The sequence below is a fragment of the Melitaea cinxia genome, chromosome 10 (assembly GCF_905220565.1).
Source record: "Melitaea cinxia chromosome 10, ilMelCinx1.1, whole genome shotgun sequence".
NCBI lineage: Eukaryota > Metazoa > Arthropoda > Insecta > Lepidoptera > Nymphalidae > Melitaea > Melitaea cinxia.
In genome coordinates, this window is record NC_059403.1 from 9827881 (window position 1) to 9843800 (window position 15920).

Genomic DNA, 15920 nt, shown 5'->3' on the forward strand with positions numbered 1-15920 from the left:
CTTTTTAACCGACTTCAAAAAAAAGGAGGAGGTTACTCAATTCGACCGTATATATATATATACTAGCTGTGCCCGCGGCTTCGCCCGCGTTTAAATCAGTGAGTCACAAAGTTTTCCCGGCAAACTTCCAGTGAAACTCAAAATCTCATCAAAATCGGCTTAGTCGTTCCGTAAACCTTCCTCTTGAAGCCCTCTCTCCATTGGTAAAACCGCATAAAAAGCCGTTCAGTAAATATTGAGGGAATCGATTATATACACTTTTGGGGACTTATTGTTATACTAATACACTAACTGTTGCCCGCGACTACGTTCGCGTGGTAATGAAGATATGCATTACTATCAAGATGTTTAAGTAAATTATTTTTTTATTTCAGTCACTTGAAATGCTTATCACGCTGAGTAATTTTTTAAAAGGCACAATTTAGTATAATTTATTAGATATTTTTAGTTTTATTTTCAGGCTGCAGTATAAATAACCTAGTAGGCGAACTTATACCTGCTGTATATGTTTCATACAAACTATCAACCCCAATCAAACGTCCTTAGCAGTGGAATATCAAAAAATCCGTTCTTAGCGGACGTTTACTAACTATAATCTACCTCTCTGCTAAATTTCATCTTTGTCCATCCTGGATGGATGGACCATCCAGCAGTTTTTGTGTTCTCATGATGAGTGAGTCAGTGACCTTTCTCTTTTATATATATAGATTACGATGCATTATTTGGACTCCTTTTCACCATCTATAGAGCATACATTTTAAATTTCGTCTCTTACTTTAAAAACATAGGCCTTTCATACAAACTTCCGACCTCCGTTTTATCTTTTACGTCCTATACAAAACTTACTTGCCAAATTTCAAGTATGTAGGTGTTATAGTTTCGGAGATTTTGTGATGAGTGAGTCAACCTACCATCCCCCGTTTTAACCCCAAAAGGGAGTTGGTTTCTAAAGATACATTATTTGGACTTCTTCTCACCATCTATAGACCATACATTTTAAATTTCAAGTATCTTACTTCAAAAACATAGGACTTTCATACAAACTTCCAACCCCTGTTTTATCCCTTTAGGGGTCGAGTTTCGTAAAATCCGTTCTCAGCGGATGTTTACGCCCTATAAGGAACCTACCTGCAAAATTTCAAGTTTATAGTTGTTATATTTTCGGAGATTTCGTGATGAGTGAGTCAACCTACCATCCCCCGTTTTAACCCTAAAAGGGAGTTGATTTCTAAAGATACATACATTATTTAGACACCTTCTCACCGTCTATAGAGCATACACTTTAAATTTCAAGTCTCTTACTTCAAAAACATAGGACTTTCATACAAACTTCTAACCCCCGTTTTACCCCCTTAGGGGTCGAATTTCGTAAAATCCGTTCTTAGCGGATGCCTACGTCTTATAAGGAGCCTACCTGCCAAATTTCAAGTTTGTAGGTGTTATAGTTTCGGAGATTTCGTGATGAGTGACCTTTCGCTTTTATATAGACTAGCTGTGCCCGCGGCTTCGCCCGCGTTGAATTTTAGTGTGTCACAAAGTTTTCCCGGAAAACTTCCAGTAAACTCTCATCAAAATCGGCTTAGCCGTTCCGTAAACCTTTCTCTTGAAGCCCTCTCTCCATTGGTGAAAGATCACAAATGCTTTTGGGAACTTTGTTTTATAATACACTAACTGTTGCTCGCGACTACGTCCGCGTGGTTATGCAGATATGTATTACTATTAAGATGCTTAACGCAAATTATTTTTTTATTTCTGTCACTTGAAATGCTTATCAGACTGAGTAACTTTTTAAAAGACACAATTTAGTATAATTTAATAGTTATTTTATAATACCTCTCTATACACCACATATTTAGTTTTATTTTCAGGCTGTAGTATAAATAACCTATCAGGCGAACTTATAGCTGCTGTATATGTTTCATACAAACTATCAACCCCAATTAAACCACCTTAGCGGTGGAATATCGCAGTCCGTTCTTAGCGGACGTCGACTAACTATAATCTACCTCCCTGCCAAATTTCATCTTTGTACATCCTAGATGGATGGACCGTCCAGCGGTTTTTGAGTTCTCGTGATGAGTGAGTCAGTGACCTTTCTCTTTTATATATATAGATTACAATGCATTATTTGGACACCTCCTCACCATTTATAGAGCACACATTTTAAATTTCAAGTCTCTTACTTCAAAAACATAGGACTTTCATACAAACTTCCAACCCCTGTTCAACCCCTTAGGGGTCGAGTTTCGTAAAATTCGTTCTTAGCGGATGTCTACGACCTATAAGGAACCTACCTGCCAAATGTCAAGTTTTGTATCTGTTATAGTTTGGGAGATTTCGTGATGAATGAATCAACCTACGATACCCCGTTTTAACCCCAAAAGGGAGTCGGTTTCTAAAGGTACATTATTTGGACACCTCCTTACCATCTATAGAGCACACATTTTAAACTTCAAGTTTCTTACTTCAAAAACATAGGACTTTCATACAAACTTCCAACCCCCGTTTTATTCCCTTAGGAATCGAGTATCGTAAAATCCGTTCTTAGCGAATATCTACGTTCTATAAGGAACCTACCTACCTGCCAAAATGTGAAGTTTGTGCTGTTATAGCTTCGAAGATTTCGTGATGAGTGAGTCAACTTACCATACCCCGTTTTAACCCTAAAAGGGAATTGATTTCTAAAGATGCATTATTTGAACACCTTCTCACTATATATATATAGAGCATACATTTTAAATTTCAACTCTCTTACTTCAAAAACATAGCACTTTTATACAAACTTCCAACCCCCGTTTTATTCCCTTAGGGGTCGAGTTTCGTAAAATCCGTTCTCAGTGGATGTTTACGCCCTATAAGGAACATATTTGCCAAATTTCAAGTTAATAGCTGTTATAGTTTCGGAGATTTCGTGATGAGTGACTCAACCTACCATCCCCCGTTTTAACCCCAAAAGGGAGTTGATTTCTAAAGTTTCATTATTTGGACACCTTCTCACCATCTATAGAGCATACATTTTAAATTTCAAGTCTCTTACTTCAAAAACATAGGACTTTTATACAAACTTCCAACCCCCGTTTTATTCCCTTAGGGGTCGAATTTCGTAAAATTCGTTCTTAGCGGATGTTTACACCCTATAAAGAACCTACTTACCAAATTTCAAGTTTGTAACTGTTATAGTTTCGGAGATTTCGTGATAAGTGAGTCAACCTACCATCCCCCGTTTTAACCCCAAAAAGGAGTTGATTTCTAAAGATACATTATTTTGACACCTTCTCACCATATATAGAGCATACATTTTAAATTTCAAGTCTCTTACTTCATAACTTCATAGACATAGGACTTTTATACAAACTTCCAACCCCCAATTTACCCTCTTAAGGGTCGAGTTTCGTAAAATCCATTCTTAACAGTAATTTACGCCCTATAAGGAGCCTACCTGCTAAATTTCAAGTTTGTAGGTGTTATAGTTTCGGAGATTTCGTGATCAGTGAGTCAACCTACGATCCCCCGTTTTAACCCCAAAAAGGAGTTGATTTCTAAAGATACATTATTTGGATACCTTTTTACTATCTATACATACATTTTAAATTTCAAATCTCTTACTTCAAAAACATAGGACTTTCATACAAAGTTCCAACCCCCGTTTTACCCCTTTAAGGGTCGAGTTACGTTAAATCAGTTCTTAGCATATGACTACGCTTTATATGGAACCTACCTGCCAAATGTCAAATTTGTAGCTGTTATAGCTTCGGAGATTTCGTGATGAGTGGGTCAACGTAACATCCCCCGTTTTAACCCCAAAAGGGAGTTGATTTCTAAGAAACATTATTTGAACACCTTGTTACCATCTATAGAGCATACATTTTAAATTTCAAGTCTCTTACGTCAAAAACACGGGACTCTCATACAAAATTTCAACCCCCATTTTACCCCCTTAGGGGTTGAGTTTCGTAAAATCCGTTCTTAGCGGATGTCTACTTCCTATAAGGAGCCTACCTGCCAAATTTCAAGTTTGTAGGTGTTATAGTTTCGGAGATTTCGTGATGAATGACCTTTCGCGTTTATATATATTATAGACTAGCTGTGCCCGCGGCTTCGCCCGCGTTGAAATCAGTGTTTCACAAAGTTTTACCGGCAAACTTCCAATGAAACTTTTATCAAAATCGGCTTGGTCATTCCGTAAACCATCCTCTTGAAGCACTCTCTCCATTGGTAAAACCGCATGAAAATCCATTCAGTAGATTTTGAGGGAATCGACCACATACGCTTTTGGGGACTTTGTTTTATAATACACTAACTGTTGCCCGCGACTACGTTCGCGTGGTTATGAAGATATGCATTACTATTAAGATGTTTAACGCAAGCTGTTTTTTTTATTTTAGTCACTTGAAATGCTTATCACACTGAGTAACTTTTTAAAAGGCACAATTTAGTATAATTTAATAGTTATTTTTATAAAACCTCTTTATACATCACATTTTTAGCTTTATTTTCAGGCTGCAGTATAAATAACCTATCAGGCGAACTTATAGCTGCTGTTTATGTTTCGTACAAACTATCATCCCCAATTAAACCCTCTTAGCGGTGGAATAATGCAAAATCCGTTCTTAGCGGACGTCTACTTACTATAATCTACCTACCTACCAAATTTCATCTTTGTCCATCCTGGATGGATTAAAAACCACTGGATGGTCCCAGCGGTTTTTAAGTTCTCGTGATAAGTGAGTCAGTGACCTTTCTATTATATATATATAGATTACGATACATTATTTGGACACCTCCTCACCATCTATAGAGCATACATTTTAAATTCTCAAGTCTCTTACTCAAAAACATAGGACTTTCATATAAACTTCCAACCACTGTTTTATCCCCTTAAGGGTCAAGTTTCGTAAAAGCCGGTCTTAACAGATGTTTACACCCTATAAGGAACCTACCTGCCAAACTTCAAGTTTGTGGCTATTATAGTTTCGGATATTTCGTGATGAGTGAGTCAACCTACCAATCCCCCGTATTTACCCCAAAAGGGAGTTGATTTCTAAAGATATGTTATTTGGACACTTCCTCACTATCTATAGAGTCACACATTTTAAATTTCAAGTCTACTTCAAATACATAGGAGTTTCATATAAATTTCCAAGCCCCGTTTTACCCCCTTAGGGGTCGAGTTTCGTAAAATTTGTTCTTAACGGATGTTTACGTCTTATAAGGAGCCTACCTGCCAAATTTCAAGTTTGTGGCTATTATAGTTTCGGAGATTTTATGATGAGTGAGTCAACCTACCATCCCCCGTTTTAACCCCAAAAGGGAGTTGATTTCTAAATATACATTATTTGGACACCTTCTCACCATCTATAGAGCATACATTTTAGATTTCAAGTCTCTTACTTCAAAAACGTAGGACTTTCATACAAACTTCCAACTCCCGTTTTATCCCCTTAAGGATCGAGTATCGTAAAATCCGTTCTTAGCAGATGTCTACACACTATAAGGAACCTATCTGCCAAATTTCAAGTTTATAGCTGTTATAGTTTCGGAGATTTCGTGATGCGTGAGTCAACCTATCATCCCCCGTTTTAACTCCAAAAGGGAATTGATTTCTAAAGATAAATTATTTAGACACCATCTCACCATCTATAGAGCATACATTTTAAATTTCGTCTCTTACTTTCCAACCTCCGTTTTACCCCCTTAGGGGTCGAGTTTCGTAAAATCCGTTCTTAGCGGATGTCTACGCTCTATAAGGAACCTATCTGCCAAATTTCAAGTTTCTAGGTGTTATAGTTTCGGAGATTTCGTGATGAATGACCTTTCGCTTTTATATATATTATAGATTATAGATAGATTATAGATTATGTATGTTCGGGGATAACTTCGTCGTTTATGAACCAATTTTGATAATTCTTTTTTGTTGGAAAGGAAATATCTCTAGTGTGGTACCATGATAAGGAAACCAGCATTTGATGATAGGATCCCAGAGAAATCGAGCTAGCAATTTACTTTGAAATATATTTTTCCGTACAAGTTGCTCTCAATTTCTCACTTTACCGTTTTACTCTTATAGAACATATTTACATTGTAATCTATCTTTGAGACAAACAGGGGTGTACTGAATACATTGCGATGTTATTTAGGGTTACTAACAAAATAAACTACAGTTCCTTGTGAGGTCTGACTGAACCAAAAAGTAATTAATAGTATTCTTAAATTTTAATTAGATTTTACACTTGCGTAAGTAGAGAATTTTTATGTACCATAATTATAATAGACTGAAATTATCTATTTTCTAACACAAAGAAGAAGAGCTACGTCACGAAGAAGCTGAATGCCACGTGTCAATAGTTCTACGTGACATGTGCTACGTCGCTACGAAGGTCTCAGGGGTATCAGTACTTTTTGAGTTATTTCTAATAATGCGTTTTACTTAACTATTTTTTCATATACCTACGTTTTTCTTTTTCGTTTGAAAGCATACCCAAATATTTTCTCAATTTACAATAACATGTATTTTATTTGATTAGTTACAATTATTATAACTCCGATCGCTCGGTTGTAATGGTGCGTATGCCGTGTCGGCGGCGCTTATATCGCTTTATACGGATATGATTTTAGAGCTCGTAGTTTCTTACTCTCATTTTTAATTTATGGACAAAAATAGAAATCTTTATTTTATTATATTCTTAAGTAGAGTGGTATTAAATTTTTTATTTAGATTTATGTGAGTAATTTATTGTAAATACACAATTACCACATTATTTGAACTTTGTAATCTACATGATGTTATTGTTTGTAGCGTTAAAATACCGGTGTAATCTTTACATTCTTATTTAATAAAATTGCTATATATATAATTTCGTTGCATTCGTTGATAAACAGAGATAAAAAGCTATGATAATGAAATTATTAATTCCTTTCGTTGTTTTAATGTTAAACATTGAAGTTATCGGGATGGACATAGACGGCGAAACGTTATCAATTCACTTTAAATAAAATATGAAAGTCGTGAATTTTAAAACAGAAAACGATAAGAAGACTCGTAACTTAACGTGTGATTCTAGTTATTGTCTTTTAAAAATCTGTTATCGGCAAAATGTATACCGGATTTATTATATAACCTATTCATGGATGATTTATATATTTTAATGCAATTTGCATGTAAACATTTTTTTTGTCATTTATTTGTTATGGGAACGTCTGGAGAAAAATAAGCTTATGTCTTATTTTGTATCTCCAGCTATCTACATACCAAATGTCATTACAATCAGTTAAATAAAAAACTTGGCAGTTATAGAGACCGCCGATAGAAGTGAAAATTTAGAACTTTTAGTGTTAACAATTCAAATAACAATCAAACAAAAACACTCTTTCAACATTGCACAGTATATGCACATTGAATTTTTCACTAAATACATTCAATTTATATACACAACGTCAGCAGTATAGCTACAGATTCGCTCATCCGAAAAGCATCTAACGCACACAGCACACGGCCACTGCGCGTGCGCCAGTCATGAGCATGTCGGTGACGCGAACCCATAAGATTTTCCCCTATTAAAAGTGCCCAACGCGGCAAAGAAGTTTCCACTTCAAAAAAACATTTAGCTTTATGAATATTCATTTAAGTAACATAGTATTTGACAAATAAAAAATTCGATGTCATAATTAATTTTATTGGACGATGATGGTAGAAAACTCTCTGTCATCGAGTGAATGTAGCAAATTCATGAGTTAAATTATTCATAGATTGAATTAGCATTCCGTGTAGCACAGTTCTTATTTTGAGACAGGTCGACTATGTCACCAGTATTTTATTTGTGAAATTTTTATTTTTGTTTTTTTTTTACGAATTTCTGTATAAAATATAAGGAGTAAGATTGGAATTACAGAAACATTTTATGGTGTTTTTTAGAAGAGGAATAAAGATCTTTCACGATGAAGTAAATTTTGCATTACGTACTTACACTGCCCAAAGGTTGCCAGGAGCAGGTCGTTGAGTTAGCGATAAGACCATTATTGCATCTAATACAAGCTGATTGTTTGAAATTGAATTTATTGTTTCTATTTTACGTTGCTGTTCAAAAAGTGTTAGTATTATGATTATAATTATCCCTAATGAGATGAAAGTTTGTATAAACGTTTTGAAGTTAGGAGTACGTAACTTTGCTTTTGAATTTTTGAATAGAAATAAATATCTCTTTTAAACTTGTAACAAATTCAACCATAGGTTTAAGTGTAAAGTGGCACGAAATGGGAATTGGAATTTTTGAAAAGAAAAGAAAGCTTTGATGTTTTTGGTGTAGAAGGGCGTAAAAAATTCAAAGTCATTATTTGAACCTTAAAGTTGGGAAAAATAAGCACAGATTTAAGCGTAATTTTCAATGTCTAACGCCGAGTTGCACGAAAAAAAATTAAACTTTAAGTAGAGATTGAACTAATTTAATAACAAGATTTGCATACAATTCTTGCGATTAAATTAGTTTAATCACTACTTAAATTTTAATTTCTTTTCGTGCAACTCGGCGTAAGACGCTAAAATGCGATCATTGGGTGTTTCATCAATTGCTGAAGCGCATCATATGTTAGTAACCGGCCGTCGGAGACTACCAGCACGAGTTAAAACAGTTTTTATTAATTTTGACTTGTTTTCCCTAATTATTGCCGTAGGTACGAATTCGAGCAATGTGTCCAACTTGGTTAAGGCTTGATTTGTCCTTAACCTATGTTACAGATGTGTGGCCACTGATGATGGGATTAGTCATAAAGTCACTCAACGTGCTATGGAAATGGCTAAGTTTGGAGTCTCTCTCAAAGATAGGATCAGAAATGAGGTTATTCGTGAGAGAACGACGGTAATCACTATAGCGTGTCGAATCAGCAATTTGAAGTGGCAGTGGGCTAGTCACCTGTTTCGCAGGACCGTCGGCCGCTGGAGCAGACGTATCCAGAATGGAGACCGCGTGTTGGCGAATGCAATGTGGGACGACGAATCGACTATTTATGTAAGATCGCCGGTGGAGGCTGGATAAGGATTGCGGAAAACCGGGATGTCTGCAGTGAACTTGGGGAAGTCTATGTCCAGCATTGAACTGTGATAGACTGAAGCAAACGGGCTAACTTTACCTTAATGATTTTATGTTAATAAGGTTAAGTTAGAACAGAAAATTTAACATACTTTTGAATTTAACTTTATTCATTTATTTATTCTTTTACAGTAATTTAATATAGAATTGTGAAGTAAAAAAATAATAATGCATACTTAAGCACAAAAAAAGAAAAAACAGGTAGGTGGTGTATAATAAACGTACATCAAACAGAATAAGATACAAATGATACAAATAAATTGTATACAATAACTTAACTAAATGTTTTTATAGGTGTAAATATTCATTATATAAAAATAATATAAATACACGTTAAATAATACATATAAATGTATAATTAATAAAAATTATATACACACACTGTGTGTGTGTATGTATGTATATATATGTATATATATTAAATAATTCTACATGATAAAGTCTTTTTCATAACGGTTGAATAAAACAACACTATATGAAAAATAAATAAAGACAACCTGCGTCATAGACAAGTAAGCACTTGTGTCAATAAATGCTCTTATTGTTAAGAATATTTATTACTTTTTTCTTTCAATTTTTATCTTTTTTTAATGCTATAGATGTTTTTCTTTTTGGCTTAAAGGCTGACTGAGCGAGATAGAGTGACAGAAGGTATTAAATATGCTTCGTGTTCCAACTTTTATTACTTTGTTGATTAGTAAAATATTTCAAATAATTAAATATGCTATCCAAGCTCGATAACTATTTTTAATATCGTTGAAACTGAATCGTGAGACAAATTTAATGATTCTATGTAGGTATAGCTATCGTATATAACATGTATGAATTTCGAAATTAATATTTATTTATTGAGTTAATTTATTCATTAAAGGACAGGTAACCAACAAAATATACATTAATAATACATAATAACATAGATATTAGAAATATTAGGTATGTAATATTCCATCAAAATAAACATCGCCAAACTAATCTGGGGGGTAGTGCCCCCACAAAGACGAGCCAAAAAAAAAAAAACGAAAAGCACTACCTATCTTTTCTCGAAGCGCTTCGTTGAACGTTCGTTTTTTTGAACCCTTATAAGTTGGGTTTGGATTATACCAGATAAACAAAATTTTGGGGATATGATGTCAATAGTGGACTTATTAAACGTATAAAGTTTCAATTGCATAGCTCTTATGCTTTAGATTTTATTGATATCTAAAAAACCCCGATTTCGTCACTCACTGATGATCATCAAAATTCTTAGAGTACTTCCTGAAGTCCCAGAAAGCTGAAATTTGGTACGTAAGCTATTATTAGTACACAAACAACAAAAAAAAAATTCCAAAACTTGGAACTTTTACCCCCTAACCCCTTAAACTAGGGGATGGAAGTTTGTATGAGACTTCCGCAAATTTTGATGCTAGAGGTCTGAAAATTGATATAGGGACTCCTTGTTACTCCTTGTTATAAATAATAATAATAAAATAAATAAAAATCGGTTATTAGTTTATGTCGAAAATTTACAATTAATAATTTTGGTATTTAAGTTTTGGCGGAGGTCACCGTTTCAATCCGTTCAACATAAAATCAAAAACAGCGTGCTTAAACCGAATATGGTGAAGATTGGATGATATTTATGGTATAAAATGTGTCGGAGGTAAAATGCAGCTATAATATCGTCATACGCAACTTACAAAAAGAAGTGAAATCCCACCAAAAACATTTTCATGTAAAATGTTGCCAAGACGAGATCATATGGCTGTCACACTGTCACAAAAAGTTATCAGATCTCATGTAGAGCCAAACTTCTAACTCCACACGCCCTAACTCTACAAGCCCTAACTTCACAAACTCTACACCTTAGTCAAAATATGTGACTTGGCCGTTTCGTTATAGCGTTTAGCGGCAAGACAACGTTTGCCGAGTCAGCTAGTTTAATCTAATATATAAAATTCTCGTGTCGTGGTGTTTGTAGTTAAACTCCTCCGAAACGGCTCGACCGATTCTCATGAAATTTTGTGTGCATATCGGCTAGGTTTGAGGATCGAACAACATCTATTTTTCATCTCCCTAAATATAAAGGGTAGTCCACCCCTAATTTTTTTTAATTTCTAGATAAATTATTTATTCTTTATTTTATTATGATTTGGCGTTGAAAAATACATACAACCCTAAATTTTCACCCTTCTACCACCAACCCCTATTAATAAATATTATAATAGCGTTTAGCGGGCAAGATAACGCTTGCTAGCTGTCAGCTAGTAGGTATATGTATATAAACTTTAACCTATTCGATCTACAATTACCGCATGTGTCACATTAATATTATCAGCGTAGCACTAGACAACACTCTTAAATATTTCGATAAAGAGATGGAACTTGAAAACCTTACTAAATAAAACCTTTTTATTATGCTTTTTGAATAATTTATTATTAGGTACGAGATGTTTTATTTGAACATAACGTAATATTAAAAGCGAAACCATTTTGAAAATATAAAACTATGTAGATTAGAAATACACGCAATTATCTTTTTTTTTTAATGTTATAATTAATATTATGAACCCGTTTGTAATGATTACATAAAATCAGGTAACAAATATAAGACGCGTTCAATCGTTGACATTTGCTTGGCATTTAAAACAACGCACAATCAGTAAGGCCAACTTGCTTCTACAATAGGTGTAATGTGGTCAAACATCTCGAAATATTTTTATTTATCTACATAAAAAATATAATTAGAACACGTACGTACACAGATATTTTTCATATTTAAAATTTATGAAATAACATTTTTTTCTATGTTACTAATAAAATAAAACTACGTAGGTACCTATATCTATTTCATAAAATGACTTATTCATGCTATGTCTAGATAATAAATACGTCATTGAGAGCAGCGTGGCGGACGACCTTCACTGGCCGTACCTTACACTTTCGCCTTGTAACTACCGTTAACCACTTACATCTATCTCGTTTTGTTTCTGAATAGAAAATAAACAAGTAGTACATAGTATACAGAGTAGTTTTCCTGTCAATGTGCCTCTCTTGTGTAACATTAATTCGCTTGCCTGTTACAATGTAGCGTCATCAATAAGAATTGTTTTTTTACTATCTTACATCGATAGAGCTTTAAATAGAGCTTAATAATGTTGTTGGAACAATTTACTTTCTAATTTATCTTTTCTTTAACAGCCTTCTTAATGTGCCTTTCTTTTTATCCTCACTTTGTATGATAACATAAAGTTTGCAAAATGTCAAAATTCAATGTCGAATTTCGTTTATTAGATTATTAAGCCTTGTGACGCTATTAACATATAAAAAGTTTACTAAATTGAATCTCAAGGGACGAAAGAAGGATTAAAAATTGCTATGATATTCCAACCATATCACTGACATCACAATTGTTGCAATTTGCAATAAGACTTATATTTAAGCCATCGGTAGAGCATTGTAGGTAGTTTATAATTCGGTAAATTAGATCCCATTATATCAAGGCATAGTATAATATTATTTAAAATTAATATTATAACATATTTAAATTGTTTTTATAAACATTTTTTAGACAATGTAAAGTGTTTACAGAAGTTATTGCATAAATTAATAATATTTTATTGTATCGTTTTCTTTGAGTGACCTCAATTATATAATAATAAACATATACCATTAACCTTGAAAATACTGTAAATTGTCTGATCAGAAAATACTAAAAATACCTGTATTATTCTCAATTATGCTTGTTTCTAATTCTTTCTGAAATAAAAGTCAATTGTCAAATATCTTACATGGGATTGTTAAATTACCGTTTTATTAGAGTGTAATGATAACATCTTCTCCGAATGTTATTGATACGTGAGAGTATTTCAATAGTACGTACACGCGTGCGTAACGGCGTTGTATGTACGTGTATAAATGTAATTGATTACACACAAACCGTTTTCAATATCGTTAGCAACAAAATCAGCTGATCAAATAAAGAACAAATGAAGTAATTTAATTGTATTCACTAGTTTATAATCAAGAATTTTGTAGAATCATATTTAGTATTTATGATATTTACCTACACTTGAAAAATAAATAATTTTCATTTTATTAAAATAAACATTTTAATTAATTTATTGTAATATCTTAATCGTACACAACATATACATATATTTTTTTAATTTGATTAATATCCCACTACTGGGCCTCACTAATAGGCCTTTTTCCCCATGTAGGAGAAAGATTTGAGCTTAATCCACCACGCTACTCCAATGCGGGTTGGCGGATATATTTCCTACTATGAGTAACGATCACTATCAAGTGAATAGATCTCGCTTGCGTAAAATATAGGCACACTCGTAAGAAAGTCTATGTAAAAAATATACGGAATACATTATTTATAAGCTTACTGATAGAGCAACGTGTGTTAATTAAATAAAAAAAAAAAAAAGTATTTTTCATTACTTAATATCATCATTATATAGGTATATATATATATACTTCTTTCGCTTCGTCCACTTTCATTATTCCCTTCATACAAGCTCTTCGGCTTAGGGTACTCTTGACCTGGCCTTTTTTCAAGACGTCCCTTATTTGGTCTCGGAACGTCCGCCTAGGTCTACCTCTTCTAACCCTTCCATCGTACTTCTCCTCAAAGAGTATTTAGTAAGAAAAAAAAAGCCGTCAGCGTCGGACCACGTCCTAGTTTAACTAGGCAATCACAGGACTGTCGATCCGAAGTAGTAAAGAAAAATCGCCTGTGGTACTATTATAATGCATGCATGATTAACAAAAGGCATGGGCATTTTGAGCCCGTGGATCAAATCTTAAAAAAAAAACCTTCCATCCACACTTGCCTTTATACACTTTTTTCGTCAATCGTTCTTCACTCATTCTCTCGACATGACCAAACCATCTGGGCATACCTTTCTCAATTTTTGTCACTACAGTCTTCTTTCAGACCACAATGTTTCCTTATCTTACTATTTCTTATCCTGTCACTCAGTTTAACTCCTATCATACTTCTTAACGCTCTCATCTCAACTATTCTGCTTTCATATTTCTTCTGTCATACCCAACTTTCACTTCCGTACATGAGTGTCGGAACCAACACCCCCTCATGCACAGCCAAAAGAGCCTTGTTAGACACCTTCCGACTGCTTATAAATGAGTGCAAAGCTCTATTCATCCTGTTTCCTGCATTCACTCTTCTTTCAATATCACTCTCACACTTTCCATCTCTCTCATCTTCTCATCATCTTCTCATCATCTTCTCATCTCCAACTTTGAACCCAGATACACAAACTCATTCAGCTATTCAATTTGTTCATCTTCAATCACGATATTGCAGTCGATCGCTGCCTCATCTCTTTCAAACACCATCAATTTCGTCTTCTTTACATTCATCTTCATTCCCTTTCTTACAAAGGCTCCACTCATATCAGTTACCATCTCCTGCAACTCCTCGGGCGAAGACGCAAGTAATACTTGATCATCAGCATAGAGAAGACATTTGACGAGTAACTCATTCATTCTCAACCCATTTTCATTCTCTTTTAAATATGTCAAACAATTCTCCATGAATAGATTAAACAGCCACGGTGACGGTATATATATATTATATAGTCTCGAAGTTTTTTCGTACTGCAAAATACACAAATAGTGTTGTTGTAACTCTAATGTATATTATATTATATTCTATAATACTAAGAGTAAATAAAAGTATTTTATGATAGAATATCGTAAAAAAGATTTGGCGAACCCTAAAAGATTGAACGAATTGATACGAAACGTACATATATTAAAAACACATGAATCCTAATATTTTATGAAGAATGTAAGCTAGATTTACAATTTTATTTCAAAAATAAATACTAAAACTTAAAATGGATTGTATGTTACTTACATAACACTTAAAATGGATTGACATAAAACTGAAATGTGTTTTATAAATAACACCAAAATAATGAAAATTACCTTTAATGCAACAATTCGCTGGGAATATACCTACCTATTTATTTCAACTTTAACATCAGCTTTGAAAGTGATGGTGTTCGCTTTCGCTAGTGATTGTATACCACTTCGTATGTAGGTATATACCTACTATTACCTACTATTCGTATCGGAATTATAAGGAAGCAAATTAAATTACCTATTTTGATGGTAAGATGCAGAATTGTTAAAGTTGAATACCAAGCCATGTTCTTCGTCTAAATAATTATTACTATTTTTCTCAAGTTTTGTAGCACTGTACATTATTTAAATCCAAAAATAACTAAATAATTTAATTTAATTGTTAAGCTTTTTTTATTCAACTAGGTATATAGCAAAGTAAATTATATTTAAGCCTTTTGGCAGCCAATCTTTTTTATAAAAAAGCATGCTAAATTAAGGATGTACTTAGTTACTTTTGCGATGTAGGGAGGTGAATAAGTATTTCCTTAATACATTTTAATCTCTAGCCTTAATATGCTCTGATAAATAAAAACGGCAATAAAACAGTTTTTGATAAGGATTATTCAATTCACAAAGCTAGTATCGTTTAATAATAAGAAACATAATAAGAACTTTAAAAATATAATAATTATAATAAATTACTTTATATTTTATTATATTAATAAAACCTGTAATGAAAATAATTTTCAAATATTTTTTATAATAAAACTAACTTAATATTCAGAATTTTATAGGTAATTATGTAGTAATTTTACACGTTTTACCCACGTTTTAAGTTTTAAATCGCTCATACTGATTTATGACTAACTTTAACGCGTAACGATAAAGTGTTATTTATTTTATTTATCGTTATCGTGTATTAGTTAAATCTACTTTTTATAATATATATTATTTACTCAATTAGAAACTTTATTG

At 33.2% G+C, this 15920-nt stretch overlaps 1 long non-coding RNA gene across 1 annotated transcript; it reads left to right on the top strand.

Annotated features, from left to right (window-relative positions):
- The first annotated feature begins 9284 nt into the window (after window positions 1-9284).
- LOC123657071 lies at window positions 9285-15920 on the top strand. Its single transcript, XR_006743647.1, has 3 exons — window positions 9285-9367; window positions 12634-12638; window positions 15910-15920. It is a non-coding gene; the product is annotated as an uncharacterized LOC123657071 (long non-coding RNA).